We start from the raw sequence: 17203 nt of genomic DNA, 5'->3' as shown, positions 1-17203 counted from the left end.
TTTGTTTGTGCTTGGGGCATGTCATTATTTTGATGCCCACTGCGCTGAGCCAGAATATGGCCCCAGGGTAGGAACTGAAGCCAGAGGTGGGAAAGTCTGCTGGGTAGTGCAGAAAAAATCTTTCTCATGAAGAGTTTTGAATTCAGTGAATTATCTTCAACTATTTAAGTTCTGATGAATTTCAGGAAGCTCATGTCAGCAGCTTTCAATGTGCTGAGGAGGGGGTTGTTATTAGATCACTTGCTGGGTGTTACAATAATTAATTGGTTTACCTGTAACCGTGCAAATACTATAGTTTATGAACAACTTACCTTTTTGTAAATACACACATATATATATATATATATATATATATATATATACACACACACATATATATATATATATATATATATATGTTTGAGTGGTATATTAATCAGGATTCTTCTAATTGCAAATGACAGAATAAAAATCAAATAGTTTGGAAGGAGGGGAATGAATGGGCACCATGGGGAATAAGGATAGCTACAGGCAACTGACCCAGGGACTTCAGGATTTTGGTACTCTCTAGCTCTCAGCCTCTGCTTGCATTGGGTTTGTGTCTTCCAGAAAATCAGAGATTCACATGTGAGCCTGCTTTCCTAACAGCTACTTGAGGAGGGTGAGTTGAGCAACCCTTCAGGAACAAGATTGTTGCATGAGGATCATGTGCCTTCCTCCAGACCAATCAACAAGGCCTAGAAAATAGGATGTGAAGATCAGTTCAGTCTGACTCTTCTGTCCTCCCCTGGGGCAATCACTGGTGAACAGGGAAGTAGCAGCTGGCAGCTTCTATTTGGGCAGCAGGGTTGGAGGGAGAAGAAGCAGTTCCCCCAAAGAATGGGGGTGTTGTTCCCTGAAGAAAGGCAACCATTCTTTCCATTTATCTGTAAAGAATTATAATGGTAACACATCTTTGAAAGTCTGAGATAATAGAAATAATGGAAATGTTGCTTCTGAAATCACTTAGGAAAGAGATGAATTAACATTTTCTAAATGCTTACTGAGGGACAAATTTTTTGCGTGTTGCTCTCTGAGTAATCTTCAAAACCAACCAATCAAACATTAGGGGAAGCTGAATACTGAGAGAAAGGAGGTGGTTGGCTCAAGGTCACACAGCTGAATGACTGAGCCAGGCTTTGAAACCAGTTCTGTTTGACGTTAATTCCAGGCATTTAGCCATCATAATACATTGGCTTCTTCATAATCAACCCAATGAACAAACATATGTATAAAGTACAGTAAATTTTTCTAATTCTGGTTAATAATATTGGGTTTCTATGGTAGCTTTAATCTTGGGTGCAAATTCTCTAATACTTCTTACACTGAGTAGTTAGGTCTATGTACCCTCCCTGTTCATGTGGGCTGGTTTGTTACTGCTTTGAATGGTATAGTATAGTCGGAACAATCCTGTGTGATGTCTGAGGTTGGGTCATAAAAGGGCGGACAAGTTTGGTCTTATTTACTGGGACAGTGGCTCCTTGCATTCTGATCTACCCCCCATAAAAGATCTCAGCCCTCTACCCCCCCACACCCCTCCACCCCCACCCCCAGCTTGCCTTACTGTGAGGCCCAAGCCTCAAGGAAGGGTAATATGCAGATGCTGAGTCAACATTCCCAGCTAAAACCAGTCTTCCCATCATGTCAGCCCAGGAGCTAAACATGAGTAAACATACTTCCAAGTGATTCCAGGGCCCAGCCACTTGAATCTTCCCAGTTGAGGCCTCAGACATGGAACATAAAAAAGTCATCCAAACCATGCACAGTGGTACATGCCTATAATCCCAGTGACTTGGAAGTCTGAGGCAGGAGGATTGCTAGTTTTCTGTTCAATTTAGCAAGACCCTGTCTCAAACTAAAAAAATTAAAAGGGCTGAGAATGTAGTTCAGTGGTAGAGCACCCCTGGATTCAATACCCAGGACCGACCAACCAACCAAACAACCAACCAAGCCATCCTACGATGCCCCCACATGAATTCCTGAAGCATTGAATCCTTGTGATTGGTAGTGATTGTTTTAAGCAACAAAGTTTAATATGCTTTATTACTTAGCAAAAGATAACTGGAACAGCCCCACGATAGGAATCAAAGATGCCTGGCCATGGAGCACCTGGAATGAGAAGATGAAATCAAGGATTGTCTTGTCTCCATAGAGTAGCAAAGCAATGATTCTTCACACCCCAGAAGCCATTGGAAAAATCCTGGTTGCCCTGTGCTGCAATCTCGCTTCCTCCACCAGGTGGGGTGGATGCACCAACAGTTGCCTCCTCTGGGCTCCCCTTGGCCTTGGAAGAATGAGTTCCTCTGGTTCAACAGGAGGGTGACTGACTCACCCCAGCCTGGGTCCTGAGCTCCAAGGCTGTAGAGGGCACAGCCCCAGAAGAGCTGGGTATAACTATTGCCATGAGCCTCCCCCTTCTTTTAAGGAGATCAGTGCCTCTGAAGGAGGCGAGGACCTGAAAACAAAATTCCCCTGGCAGGCTCTGCCCTCCCACCGCACACCCACCAACCTCCCTTTACAAGGGGATTCGCTTTAACTACAATGGACCCGCCCAGTGCTGCTCATTTTCCCCTCCCATCGGACCTCAGGTTGGGGTGTCATCCAGTTCTCTTCATCCTCACTGAGGGTTGAGATTCATGAAGAACCTCCGATTTCCTGCATCCTTCCGCCACATCCTTTTTCCGTTCCATTAAAATCAAAGTATGTGTGCACTATAATATATACATGACTTTTTTTTTTTTTTTTAATTTTTTTTTTTTAATATTTATTTTTTTAGTTCTTGGCAGACACAACATCTTTTGTTGGTATGTGGTGCTGAGGATCGAACCCGGGCCGCACGCATGCCAGGCGAGCGCGCTACCGCTTGAGCCACATCCCCAGCCCTATACATGACTTTTAAGTGAAACAGTACCATGAGGTTTATCACAGCAGCAACAACAAAGACACTTTAAGCAATTCTCTTCCTCTTCTAATTCTTACCTCCTTATTCCTCCCCCGCCCCGCCCCCCTTTTTTTCTCTATTTATTTATTAGTACGATATAACCCAAGGGTGCTTTGCTGCTAAGTACATCTCCAACTCCTTTTTAAAATTTTGAGACAGGATCTCACTAAGTTGCCCAGGCTGGCCTCAAACTTGCAGTCCTCCTGCCGCAGCCTCCCCAGTTACTGGGGTTACAGGTGTGTGCCACCATGCCCGACTGGATTTCTTTTCTTTTCTTTCTTTCTTTCTTTCTTTCTTTCTTTCTTTCTTTCTTTCTTTCTTTCTTTCTTTCTTTCTTTCTTTCTTTCTTTCTTTCTTTCTTTCTTTCCTTTTTTCTTTTTTGATAGAGAGAGAGAGAGAGAATTTTTTAATATTTATTTTTTAGTTTTCGGTGGACACAACATCTTTATTTTTATTTATTTTTATGTGGTTCTGAGGATGGAACTCAGCGCCCCACGCATGCCGGGCGAGCGTGCTACCGCTTGAGCCACATCCCCAGCCCCTGGATTTATTTTCTAATATTTTTACCTTTCTTCTGTTGTCTCCTCCACTCCCTATGATTTTGTTTGCTTTTCTGGAAATTGTCTCTAAGCTTGTCTCAACTTTCTTTGAACTTTTTTCCTGATATCATAATTTTAATTTTCAAAAGCTCTTTCCTTCTGGTTAGATTTTCTTTGTTTCTAATATCCTCTTCCTGTTTTTTGTGTGTAATATCATTTTCCTGTCTCTGAGGATAATAATAGTTTTAAGGCATTTTCTCTGTCCATCTGCATTGCCTCGGGCCTCTCCATTCCTTTTTTTTTTTTTTAATTTGCTCTTTTTAGATATACGTGACAGTAGAGTATATTTGTTAAATATATACTTTTAATTGTAGATGGACACAATACCTTTTATTTTATTTTTTACATGGTGCTGAGGACCAAACCCAGTGCCCCACATGCGCCAGGCAAGCACTCCACCACTCAGCCCCAGCCCTAGAGTGTATGTTTTGAGATATTATACATACATGGAGTATAACTTCCCATTCTTGTGGTTGTACATGATGTGGAGTTACACTGGTCGTGTGTTCATATGTGAGCATAGGAAAGTTATGTTCGATTCATTCTACTATCTTTTCTATTCCCATCCCCCCTCTCTTTTCTTCATTCCCCTTTGTCTAATCCAATGAACTTCTATCCTTCTCTCCCCAACTTATTACCATTCCCTTTCCTGTTGTTTGTTTTAATCTGTCTTCTATATTGGATGCTTTCCTCAAATGTATAGTGATCTTTTGCTTCTTGTTCATACATAATAATGAGTCCCTAAAGAGCTGTTTATTTACTGGAGTTGTTGGATATGGGTGGAGGGCAGCAAGGGATAGGGTTTTTCGGCTGGTGGGTCTCATTATGGGGTAACTGAGCTGGAGCACCACCATTTCATTGGGGGTGTCTCCCAGATGTCAGTATCTATAGATCTCTTTTTCTGGGGCCCTCATGATTCTCCAGAGGAATATCTTCTAGTCTGCTACCTAGGGGTTTACTTAGAGTGAAGAGGATTCTGAGGAAGGAGCGGACCAAGGAGTAGGAAGAGGTGCCCAACATTCAACTTATAAGTTCTCACTTGACTTAAGAATACAGAAACTCTTCCCTTCACCATGCCTGCTGCCCTGGTTCCAGCTCTCCTACTATAAAACTGCAGTATCCTGTCAGAGAAGAGGCAGCCACCTGGCTATAGGGAGACCCTCAACCAAGCTCCCTGTTTCAGCCTCACCTTTCTCCCCAGCTTTTGCAGTGACAGATGTTCTGATTCTGAGCTTTGAGGTACTGCTCTTTCAGCTCTGCCACCAGTCCTCCTCCTGTTTGTCATCTTCCAAAATTTTTGTTATCATCTTTTGTGTGTGTGTGTGTGTGTGTGTGTTTGTGTGTGTGTGTTGCTGAGGATTGAACCCAGTGCCTTGTGCATTCGAGGCAAGCACTCTACCAATTGAGCTATATCTCCAGCCTGTTATTATCTTTTATCTTTATTGTTGCTGCTCTCATTCTCTTTGTCCATTTTGACTTATAAATCTTTTATTTTTTGTAAGTCTTTTTTTATTGGGGTTTTGAGAGAATAGTGCTAAATGCATGTGTTCAATTGATTGTGGTATGTGGTTCCCTCCTCTCCCAGGGCTGTTTTACCACTAAGCTACATACCCAGCCCTTTTTATTTTGAAATTTTGAATTTCTTATTTTGAAACAGGGACTCACTAAGTTGTTGAGGGTCTTGCTATAACTTTCCCCGGGTGGCCTTGAACTTGCAGAATAGCAGAGGGAATAAGAACATAGGCTTTGGAGCTAGACAGATCTGTGGGTGAGTTTCCCTTGCACTTCTTCACATTCTTGTGTGTCTTTAGCCAAGATAACCTTTCTGAGCCTCAGATTTCTCATCTGTAAAGTGAGAAAAATATTAACTTCTAACTCCTAGGAGTGTTGTAAGTGTTATTTCTGATAATACAGGGATTTTTGCACAGGATTATCTGAGTGCAAGGCTGTGTGCTGAACCATCAAAGAGTCTGCCAGGGGACCAGAATGATTCATGAAGAAGCTACTCTTTTAGCCTGGAAGACAAGGCTCAGAACAGAGTCACAACAACCCCTAGCCAACCCAGACTGTGAGTGAGAGATAAATCTTGATGACTGTAAACCACTGAGATTCTAAGATTGTTACTGCATCATCATTTGATTTATATTTCCTCCTCCACAGGCTCTTTTAAGCAGAAAGTCAGTCAGTCCCTTGGTATTCCCTTGCTCCTTGGGTATTTGGGGTGGTAAGAGCCTAAAAGCTTCTGTTGTTGAATCTTTCTTCTTTCCTTCTTTCTTTTTTCTTTTTAAGGAACTGGGGATTGAACGCAGGAACACTCTACCACCGAGCTACATCCCTTTTTATTTTATTTTGAGGCAGAGTCTAACTAAGTTGTACAGGTTGGCCTCAAACTTGCCATCGTCCTGCTTCAGCCTCCCAAATTGCTGGGATTAAGGCATGAGCCACTGTGCCCTAATATTTTTTATCCTAGAGGCAGAAAGAAGAAAGGGTAGTCCTTTGAGAGCAGCAAGGAGGAAGAGGGAAAGATTTTTAACCCAGAATAGGAAAAGGGGCAGAGTTAACTAGGGCTGGAAGAAGTGGGAAAGGTCCCATGTACTGATTTTAGGCAGTGGTTGGAGGGGATGGTTGTACGGAACACTCCAGGAGTGTGGACCTTGAGCATAGAGTTTGTGTGCCTCCCCACATTCCCACAAACCGAAGGGTTTCCAAATCAGTGGAGCCATGCCCTCCTAGAAGGTAACCAATTTATCCTAGTTTGCCTCAGACTTTGCTGGTTTTAACATTGAAAGTCCGACCATCCAAGAAATCCCTCAGGCCTGAGCAAACCAATTAGTCACTTTCTTCATTCCCTGATCCTTCCTCCTGGCAAGAATTTGAGTGTGATGGAAGCCATCTTGGGCCTATGAGGTAGAAGCCACCTTGAGCCCATGATAGAGAAGCCACACAATATAGATTTTGAAAGATTGGGCTGCTGGAAAAGTGCTGGCACATTGCTTTTAGGTCGCTATGGAGAGGGGCCCTGAGCCCTGATCTCTGATTACTCCCTATAAGCTTTGTTTATCTGAGAGAAAAATAAACTTGTTGAAGCTTCTGCTATTTTGGAGTTTCTGTCACAAACAGCTCCACCTAATCCTAAGTGATACAGAAACAGGACTAAAGCTTTGTTGACTCCTAGGGGTTCAGAATGCCTGGTTATGCTGCTTGTTGGGCATGTTGGGGGAGGGATTTTGGTCCTAAAAGTGTGAGACGTTTTTCATAGAGATGCCTCAGAGGCTACACCTTGAAAGGAGTTAGTGACCAGCATTATGGTAACATTTCAGCTAGAGTGGCTGAATACTGGACTAAATGGTTCCTTCCTGAAAAGCAATTAGAAAGCCATAGGTTCTAAAAGGGATGGTGAGGACTCTGACCATTTCTTCCCAGCAACTTAAGCCGCTGCTTGATCATGTACATATGAACTGCACAAAATTCATTCAGACATAATTATGAACATGAAGACCAAAAAGAAAGAGTTAAATCCTAGAAAAAGTTGCATAAGCCTAACCCTCCCCCTTCGAGGAGACCTGATACTAGAGGATGTTGCTGGCAGAAGTCCCGTATGGGACTTGCTGCTATGGACACTTCTCTGGGGGCCACCTTGGGAAGGGAACCTACCAGCCCCTGGGAGTGTTGCATCATGCCCCAGGTGACCATTGTTTCTAACAAAACATAGCTGTTCCTGGAAATACTGGTTTCAGGCACATTGGGCAACCCAGGAATCACATGGGTCTCTGGATAAGTCTGAGTGTGGTCTACTGGTCCACAGAATGAGGGGTACACAGCAGGGGCATGTGCAGATGTATTTGAGAGGCTGGAAAAAAAAAGGCAGACTGAAATTTAGTGATCCTGGGAGTCAGGCTTTCACTCTGGTTTTGCTGTCAGGTACCTTGAAAGGTCCAGGCAGAGCCTTATACTTGAGGAATAAATGGGGGCCTTGGCACCCAGGGCAAGAGGCATAGATAAAGGAATTTGTGAAAGTATATCTAGATAAGCAGAGCTGGGCTTGTTGTCCCAGCTCAACCCTTCAAGAGAGGGCTTTGCTGTGTCCCATCTCAGCCACTTTCTGCTTGTCTCAGTTTCCCCTTCTGCAGCATGGAGTAATTAATAATAAAGTTTCTTTCATAGATGTCGTGAGGCCAGAATGTAAAAACTCAGTCCAATGCCTAGTTGGATGTGGCTCAGTTGGTCATTCCAGTTCAGGGTCTCCTCTAAGGCTGCAGCTGTCTGGGGCTGGAAGGGCCACTGCCAACACGTCTTACTCACAAGGCTCTTGGCAGGAAGCCTCAGTTCCTCTATACATGGGCCTCTTCCTGGACTGCTTGAGTGTCTTCATAATGTAGCAGCTAGCAGAGTGAGTGACAAGGTAAAAGCCACAATCAATGTCTTTTAGGACCCTTTTTATTCAGTATTGGGTTTGGAACCCAGGGCCTTGCACATGCTAGGCATGTGCTGTACCACTGAGCTGCATCTCTGACCCTTTTCTCTCTCTCTCTTTCTTTCTTTCTTTCTTTCTTTCTTTCTTTCTTTCTTTCTTTCTTTCTTTCTTTCTTTCTTTCTTTCTTATCTTTCTTTCTGGTACTGGGGATTGAATCCAGCTCTATCCCCAGTCCTTTTATTTATATTTTATTTTGAGACAGGATCTCGCTAAATTTTCCAGTCTGGCCTTGAATATGTGATCTTCCTGCCCCAGGCTTCTGAGTAGCTGGGATTAACAACATGTGCCACCACACCCAGCTGACCTAGCTATCTTGAGGGCTGCTACCATAGTGACCTCATGGAGCTGCTGAACCAAATTTGGCATAGAAGTCACTAGTCGACGTCTGCTACATAGTCTAAGAAATCCTGGTGTTATTGAGCTACATATAGCCCAGAGGTATTCCTTCCCTCAAATTTCTTTTTTGTCCAAAGTTTCTTTTTTGCTAAGGTAACCAGTGTTGGATTCTGTGACTAACAACCAAAGCCCCTGACTGAGGCCAGAGAGGCAGCCCAGACCATCATCCTGGGTTGTGGGCATTCTCACTCTGAACCTCACAAACCTGGCTTGGTTTTCTAGAGCTGAAGAACAAGCACTGTGAGGGAGAGGAAGCCTGGCTTTTACATGAGTAAAAAGCTATGGTTAGTTAAAATTAAAAAGAAAGCAAGAAAAACGCTTGCAGTAATGATATGACTGGTTCTGCTTGCTTCTCCAGCTGGATCTGTGGCTGAGCTCCTCCACAGCAATGGACTCCTTCTTCCTCTTTCTCTCCTTCCTTGGATTCCCAGATAAACCTGGGGGTTGGGCAAATCCGAGCAGATATGCCCAGGCATTGTCACTTGGATGGCCAGCATCTAGAAGAATCTCAGAAGTTCTGACCATGAGCCAGGAAGGGGCTGAGTTTATACAAATCTGGTCTCCTATCAAAAGTAGACTAGAAGATTAGGATTCACCGAGCTCTCTGTTGCCTGCATGTGGGCACTGGCATGCTTTTCCATTTCAGAAGAAAGAAGAACCTTTTTGAACTCACACTTCTGATCTTCTGGATCAGCTGCAGCTGGGAGCAGAGTGGCTGAGTGGCCACAGAAGCTGGAGCATCATCACTGCCAAGCATGGCCATTATGTGCTGGGGAAATCATCATCCTGCCCCCTACTAAACTTGTGTCATCTTCTGGGTCCCAATGGCACACTTGCAGTGGGGCAAGCTGTGGAGTGGAAAATTATATAATGATTATGTTCATTCAATCTTATACTCTCTGAAACCCAGAGAAGCAACAGGTCAGTAGGAAAATTAAGCATTTCTTAGAAATAAGATTTATTTAGCAATCTTCTCCATCATTGCCTTGGGCTTGGGCAAAGGGGTGGAGTGGGAGAGAATGCAGCAGAGTTGAGATCCTGGCTCTGCACACATGTGTAGGTGTGATATTTGACAATTTCACTCTTGCTAAGTCTCATTTTTTTTTCTTTGAAAGAAAATAAATTGCTGGGAGCAGTGGCACATTTCTGTAATTCCAGCAACTTGGAAGGCTGAGGCAGGAGGATCTCAAGTTTGAGGCCAGCCTGGGTCACTTAGGAGACCCTGTCTCAAGACAAAATAAAATAAAAAAGAGCTGAGGATGTAATGCAGAGGTAGAATCCCTCTGGGTTCAACCAGTAAATCGATACCACCAAAAAATATAAAACTAGAAAAAATTTTGAGAGAGAAAAGGAGAATAAATTGAATCACAAAATGTCAGATGTAAGAAGGACCAAGAAATTTGTCTGGTGACCTAATATGTAAAGTGGAATGCTTTTGGCAGCAGGTAACAGGATCCTACCAAAAATAGCTTGAACAACAAAAATATATTATATACCACATAATAAATCCAGATGTTGGGTGGTTCTAGAGTTGGTTATCTTTCCACTTTTCTGCCCTCAGATGTTGTCAACAGCGCCTCCTGATGGCCAGGTAGCTGAAATAACTCCAGGTATCACTTTTTCACCAAGCCATTTGAGGAAGAAAATGGTTAGCTTCCTTCCTCCTTTCCTTCTTCATCTTTTTCCTCCCTTCCTCCCTTTTTCAGCATAAGGAAAACTTTGCCAGAAACCTCTCTCCACACCATCCCCCCCCCCCGCCATCCCCCTGTATCTCATTATCAGGTTATGTCACATGCCCATGGCCAAACCAATCCCTGACATGGGACGTGGAGAAAAGAGTGACCATGGTTAAGTGAAACCAGTCAACCTTCACCCCTGGGGTGTGGGAAAGGTTCCATGAAGCCCAGAAAGAAAAATGAGAAGAATGGGGTGGCAGGAGGTGGGCAACTGGATACTGGTTGGGTAGGAAATCAACTGTGCCCCAGCTCAGCTCTTCTTCTCACAGAAGAGGACATGAGCCTGAGAGAAATTTCCTCATATCAAGTCCTACAAGAATTGGTGGCAGGCAGTTGGAGTGAACTCAGTTCTGACTTTTGGATAAGCCACTTATCATAACCTGTTGCTTCTGACCTCAATGGGCTCAAGCCAAGAACTAGAACTCTGATTCTCTGTGAAAACTTTTCCTTTTAGAATCATAAGTCATGGTCTGAGAGAATTACCAAGGATTGAACCCACGGGTGCTGTACCACTGAGCTACATCCCCAGTTCTTATTATTTTTTATTTTGAGACCAGGTTTCCCTTTGGTGCCCAAGCTGGCCTTGAACTTTTGATCCTCCTGCCTCAGTCTCCTGAGTTGCCCGGATTATAGGCATGTGCCACTGTGCCCAACAGGGACATGATTTTTTAGAACTGACTCAAGCTCCGAAGCTTGTATGTCTCTAAGCCCAACAGAACACTAGTATGAAGTTGCTATGATACAGTGGGAAGAAGATTTTTTTCAGGCAGACAACAAGTTCAAATATTACCCCTCCCTTATCTGCTGTTGACTGATAGGAGCAGAATTCCCTGGCAGACACAGGCAGTGATATTTCTGCTGTGGAGAGTAGCAGCTCCTAACAGGCACCTTGTTGGTGAGATTGTATCAATCAGTGGCCAGTCAGGAAAATGGAAACCACTGAAGATTTTTCCATAGAGCTGTTGTAGTTAAGAAGATTGGTCACAGAGATGTTGAAAGGGCTGGAGGAGCAAAAGCATGACAAGGGTGTAACCCAGAAATCAGGAAGCTATATATCCCAGGAGCCCACACACCTCATTGCCAAACTGCTACAAGCCATTAACCCAGCCATAAAGTCTTAATTTATTTATTTGTAAAATAGAAATGATAATACATGTATTTCAGAGTGGTACTGTGAAAACTCAAGAAGAGGACTGGGGATGTGGCTCAAGCGGTAGCACATGCTCGCCTGGTATGCGTGCGGCCCGGGTTTGATCCTCAGCACCACATACAAACAAAGATGTTGTGTCCGCCAAAAACTAAAAAATAAATAAAACTCTCTCTCTCTCTCTCTCTAAAAAAGTGGTTTTATTGATATTAACATCACACCATTCTGGAAATTCAAAATAAAATAAGTGGATATTACATGGGAAGTGAAATTTAATGCCTTCATATTCAGAAAAAAAAATTAAAAAAAGAAAACTCAAGAAGAAAATTACTCTGAAGGACTTTAGCACAGTATCCCGAAGCTTAGAATGATCACAAAACCCTTTCATCGTCACCGCCATCTTCAATCATCCCAAAGCTTCTGACCACAGTACTCTTCTGGGGGCCAGTTGGGGCTTTCACAGGTCTTTTACTAGGACCCCCTTTGAATTTCCCAAAAGTTCTCAAATTTCCACCATAACAGTTATGTTTTCAGTCTCATGAAAGGAAAGATAAAATGACAAAAGCTCACATGGATTCCATCACACGGGTGACTGATCTCATAATTGGCTGAATTCTTTAGAGACTAATGGATTCCTTGAGTGACTCTCCTCTGACCTGTGGCCACCTCCTTCAGACTGACAACCTTTCTGCTTATATGTAGATTCCCATTGTTCTCAGGCTGAAGACCTGGTAGTGGCTGGCAAGGTCCTGTATGCTCCCACTTTATCCCTTGCTCATCTCTCCACCTCATTTTTGCCACTTACCGCCATGCTTTCTTTTCTTTTCTCCTTACTCTCCCCCTCCCTTCCTCTTTCTTTCTTCCTTTCTTTTTCTGAGGCAAGGTATCACTTCCTTGCCCAGTCTGACCCCAAACCCTGGGCTCCAAATATCCTTCTGCCTCAGGCTACCATCAAGTCTTTGGAATTACAGGCACAGCACCACTTTATCAGGCTCCAAGCTTTCTTTAGACAGACATCTAGGTTCTCTTTCAGTTCCTTGTACTTTCTCTTACTTCTTCCTGGAATGTTCTTTAAATGTGTGTGTGTGTGTGTGTGTGTGTGTGTGTGAATAAAATATTTTCTCAATATTTCTGAATCATCTTCCTGGTACCGAGTTGATGTTTTTGGTTGCAGGAAATCCAAACATGGACCCAAAGTGACTTAAACAAGAACAGAAGTTATTGCTTATTAAAGCTGAAAAGTCCAACTATAATTCTAACTTCAGGTATGGCTTGATCAGGGACTCAACTGATGATTGTGATTTGGCTCAGATGCCCATCTCAACCAATTGTTATGGCCACCCGCACTAAACATCCCATCCAAATAACTTCTGTGGTTTCCCAGAAGACATCAGGGACAATTATAAGAAGGATGAATGGGTTCAGGGCATGAAAAACTGCTGTCTTCTCATGTCTCTGCTCCGGAAAAGCCTGCTGGGTGCTCCTTCTTTATCCAAGATGAAGTCATTTCTTACTGTGATACATATTCAGAGCTTGTACATCAGGCACTCATCAGCTTGTAATTACATTCTTGTGAACTTGGATGATGCCCACCTCCCACACCAGAATATGAGCTCCAAAAAGACAGGCTCTCTCTCTCTCTCTCTCTCTCTCTCTCTCTCTCTCTCTCTCTCTCTTTCTTTTTTCTCTCTTTCCTTTGTGGTTGTGAATGGAACCCAGGGCCTCACACACGCTCAGCGAGCACTCTACCCCAGCCCAGGCAGGGGCTGCTGTGTAATCATTGCATTCTTCGTGTTGGGCCTGGAACCTACAGGAAGGGATGAATTTGGAACCTAGTTGGGACTAGGCCCAGCCTATTTGAGTTTTCAACTGCATCATCACCTAGATATTAAGTTTTCCCTCCTCTACAAGCAGACTTTGGGACATTTAACCATTCTCTCCCCTGAGAGACAATTTCCCCATGGGACCTGGTCGGCCTGAGTTCCGAAACTTGGGACGGGTGATTCAGTCCAGCCAAGGGGACTCAGTGAATCAGAAGGGAACTGAGGGAAAAAGGAGGTTAGTCTGGATTAAGAACTTTAAAAAGAGTGATTCATGATCATTGTGGCTGACATTTTAAAAGGCCCAAATACTTTTGGTAACCAGTGTGCTGCTTTGCAGTTTGCCTCCCGTTTATTCTGCGAATGAAGCTGCCCACAGTTGCTCTGGGGTATATCATATTTCACTTTCTGCTTCTCAACCCTCAGTGATGTTTGGCTCCTCAGTTTCCCCGTATTTAACTTACCATTGCCAAAGTTTATTTTCATAGAAGCTCTTGCACAGTGTAGACACACTGGGCTTTGAGATCAGATAGGCCGCAGTGGGCAACTTGCTTCTGACATCTACTGAGTAACTGAGTTACTGAACCTCTCCCCAATGGAGTGAGGACAATAATGTCAAGCTTGCAGGGCTTTGGGGAGATTTAGAGGTTTAGAGGTTTAGAGGTTTCTATGCAGCCTGTGCTATGGGGGGATGGCAGAAAGAGTGAGAAGAAGCATGTATCTTGTATGAGGGAGGAGAATGGGGAAGCCAGCCCAGCTCTGGTATCTCTGTCCTGCCATGGTGTGGGTGTGAGTCTGAGTCCCCAAGAGGAAGTCTGTGGACAGAACTGGAAGGGCTACTTGCCCAGATGTAAATTCTACAAGATCCAGACCTGCAGAGCCTGGGAGACACTGTGGGACTTCCACATAGGACTACAGGGGAGGAAGGCTGTGAAGAAGGTGTAGGATGGGCAGCCATCCTGGTTTGCCTGGGACTGAGGGGTTTCCTGAATGCAGGACTTTCAACATTAAAATGGAGACAGAGTTGGCCACCCTGTGAGTGTGTTATGTCTAAGTGGTGCCTGACACTGAAGAGCTTCAGGTTCTTGAGGACTACAGAGCCTCAGATTTCCTAGCATCAGAGTCAGTGCCTGGGGTCCAACCACTAACCTGGCATAGGCCACTGGGGTGGAGATAACAAACCTTACCTCTTCTCAGACATACCCAGAAATAACTGGCTGAAGTTTTGCAAGAGGTCAGAGACCTAGGTTAGAAGATGGGGGAAAAGCTAACAAAATATGGGTTATATGTCATCAGGTGAGGCCTGAGGAAACTTAGGTTCCATACAATAGTCCACATTGTGGTCCACATAGTACCCGGCACTTGCTGTGATTTAAAAAACTTTTTGGTACTGGGGACTGAACCCAGGGGCATCCTACCATTGACCTAACTCACTAGCCTTTATTTTATTTTATTTTTTTTATTTTGAGATGGGATCTCCCTAAGTTACAGAGGCTGACATAGAACTTGATAGCAAGTGCCCTTTGTTTTATTCATCCCTGATTCCATTAGCCAAATGCTCCAATGAAGTGTTTCTTGGGCTTGGAATACTCTTCATAAGTAGTCCTGCTGAGTTCTAGCTGTGAGGGGCAGTCTACTGATTCCCTATTAATAAATATCTCAAAAGCTCTTAGCTGGAAGTAGTCCTCATTGTATTATTGTATTATTATTATTATTATTTTGTATTGGAGATTGAACCAAGGGGCACTCTATCACTGAGCTGCATCACCAACCTTCCAACATTTTTATTTTTTATTTTCAGACAGGGTCTCCCTAAGTTGCAGGGGCTGGCCTTGAATTTGTGATCCTACTGCCTCAGTCTCCCGAGTCACTGGAATTATAGGCATGCAATACCACCACTGGCTATCTTCTCAGTATTAAAGGAGCTCCTTCCTCCCTCCCTCCCTCCCTCCCTCCCTTCCTTCCTTCCTTCCTTCCTTCCTTCCTTCCTTCCTTCCTTCCTTCCTTCCCTGGAGATCAAACCCAGGGCATTCTGCATGCTAGGCAAGTACTCTATCACTGAGTTAGATCCCCAGCCCTTTTCACTTTGAGATACGGTCTTGCTAAATTGCCCAGACTGACCTTGAACTTTCAATCCCCCTGCTTTAGCTTTCCAAGTTTCTGGGGTTACAGGCCTGCACCACTGTGACAAGTAGCATCTTTCTGTTTTTAAGAGTCCTTATAAAGGGTGGACATTGTATTTTTTTAAAAAATATTTTCTTAGTTGTTGATGGACTTTATTTATTTATATGCAGTGCTGAGAATTTAACCCAATGCCTCACACATGCTAGGCAAGTGCTCTACCACTGAGCCACAACCCCAGCCCAAGGACATTAGATTTTATTAAAGACCTTCATCATCCCTGGTTCTATAAAACCTCAGTGTCCTTCTCTACAAAATAGGGTAAGGGGAATGAAGGAGTGGGAGAGATAAGAACAATCACCTGACTGTTAAGAAGAATGAAATGAGGTAACACATGTGAAATGCTTGGCAGGGAGTCCAATACTATCACACTGACAGGTGTCACTGCTGTCCCATGTCCCATACTAGGGCTATCTTAACTTCTCCTCCATGCCAGGAAACCCTGTGCCCCTACTAATACCTTCACAGAGGAGTGGCCAACAGAGAACCCAGTCCCCAGAACCCAAACTTTTCAGGTAGCATTTGGTAGAAAGATTCAGGCTGGCCAGTTAGGAGACTGGAGAGGTGGGGAAGGAGATTCCTCCAAGAGGAAGACCAAGAGCTAGAGGAGTATGGGTGTCCTGCCTCTGCCCACCCAGTTATGGGGCCTCAGTGCCTCACTGGCCCCCATGTAGCATGTTTCCCGAGGGTGGTCTCTGAGGCCTGGCCTACACAGCAGGGTTAATTGAGTGAGGTGCAAGGACTGGGCCTGGTGCAGAGTGAGGAGAGAGTTCTTTTTTTTTTTTTTTCTTTTTTTGTTACTGGGGATTGAACTCAGGGGCACACGACCACTGAGCCACATTACCAGCCCTGTTTTGTATTTCATTTAGAGACAGGGTCTCACTGAGTTGAGTTTCTTAGTGCCTTACTAAGTTCCTGAGGTTGGCTTTGAACTTGCAATCCTACTGCCTCAGCCTCCCTAGCCACTGGGATAACTGCCTCAACCTCCCTAGCACCACCAAGCCTGGCTGAGAATTCTTGATATTAGATCCAACATGACCTGCCTAAGCAGACTCCATGAAGTTCTTCTGAACCACCACAGAAACTCGACACACTGCCACCTTGCTTCTCTTTCCTATATCCACCTGAGCAGTGCACTTTTGAGAGGCGGGTAAGCAGGATCTGCTACATAATTTGTGGGGTACAGGGCAAAATGAAGATGTGGAACCTCTGTATTCAATAATAATTATTGATAATAATTAATAATAATTAATAATTACCATCCATTCCCAAGATGGTAACATCAAAACATTAAACCAAGAGTAGAAGTTCTTCTAAGTGCTCCCGACTGCATGGGAGTCAGCTCCAGGGGGGCAGTGATAGACATGTCCTGGAACATTACATATTAAGAACTTGGGGGCTGGGGATGTGGCTCAAGCGGTAACGTGCTCACCTGGCATGCGCGGGGTGCTGGGTTCGATCCTCAGCACCATATAAAAATGAAATAAAGATGTTGTATCCACCAAAAACTGAAATATAAATATTAAAAAATTCTCTCTCTTTAAAAAAAAAAAAACTTGGGACAGGGGCTGGGGATGTGGCTCAAGCGGTAGCATACTCGCCTGTCATGCGCAGGGCGCTGGGTTCGATCCTAAGCACCACATAAAAATAAAATTAAAAAGATGTTGTGTCCACCGAAAACTAAAAAATAAATATTAAAAAAGTCTCTCTCTCTTAAAAAAAAAAACAAACACTTGGGACAAGGAACTTGTTTTTTGGGGTGGAAATCAATAGTGTAGTCATGGGGCTGTGCAGGTGGAGGCCTGGGGCTCCTAAGCCCATGGAGAATTGGGCCCCCTTGCCTTGTAGGAAAGAGTAGATGGAGCCACAGAGCATGGCCCGTGGGCAGGCA

The sequence above is a fragment of the Urocitellus parryii genome, chromosome 6 (genome assembly GCF_045843805.1).
Source record: "Urocitellus parryii isolate mUroPar1 chromosome 6, mUroPar1.hap1, whole genome shotgun sequence".
Lineage (NCBI taxonomy): Eukaryota > Metazoa > Chordata > Mammalia > Rodentia > Sciuridae > Urocitellus > Urocitellus parryii.
The sequence above is the reverse complement of the archived record's forward strand: the minus strand, read 5'-3'. Positions refer to the sequence as shown.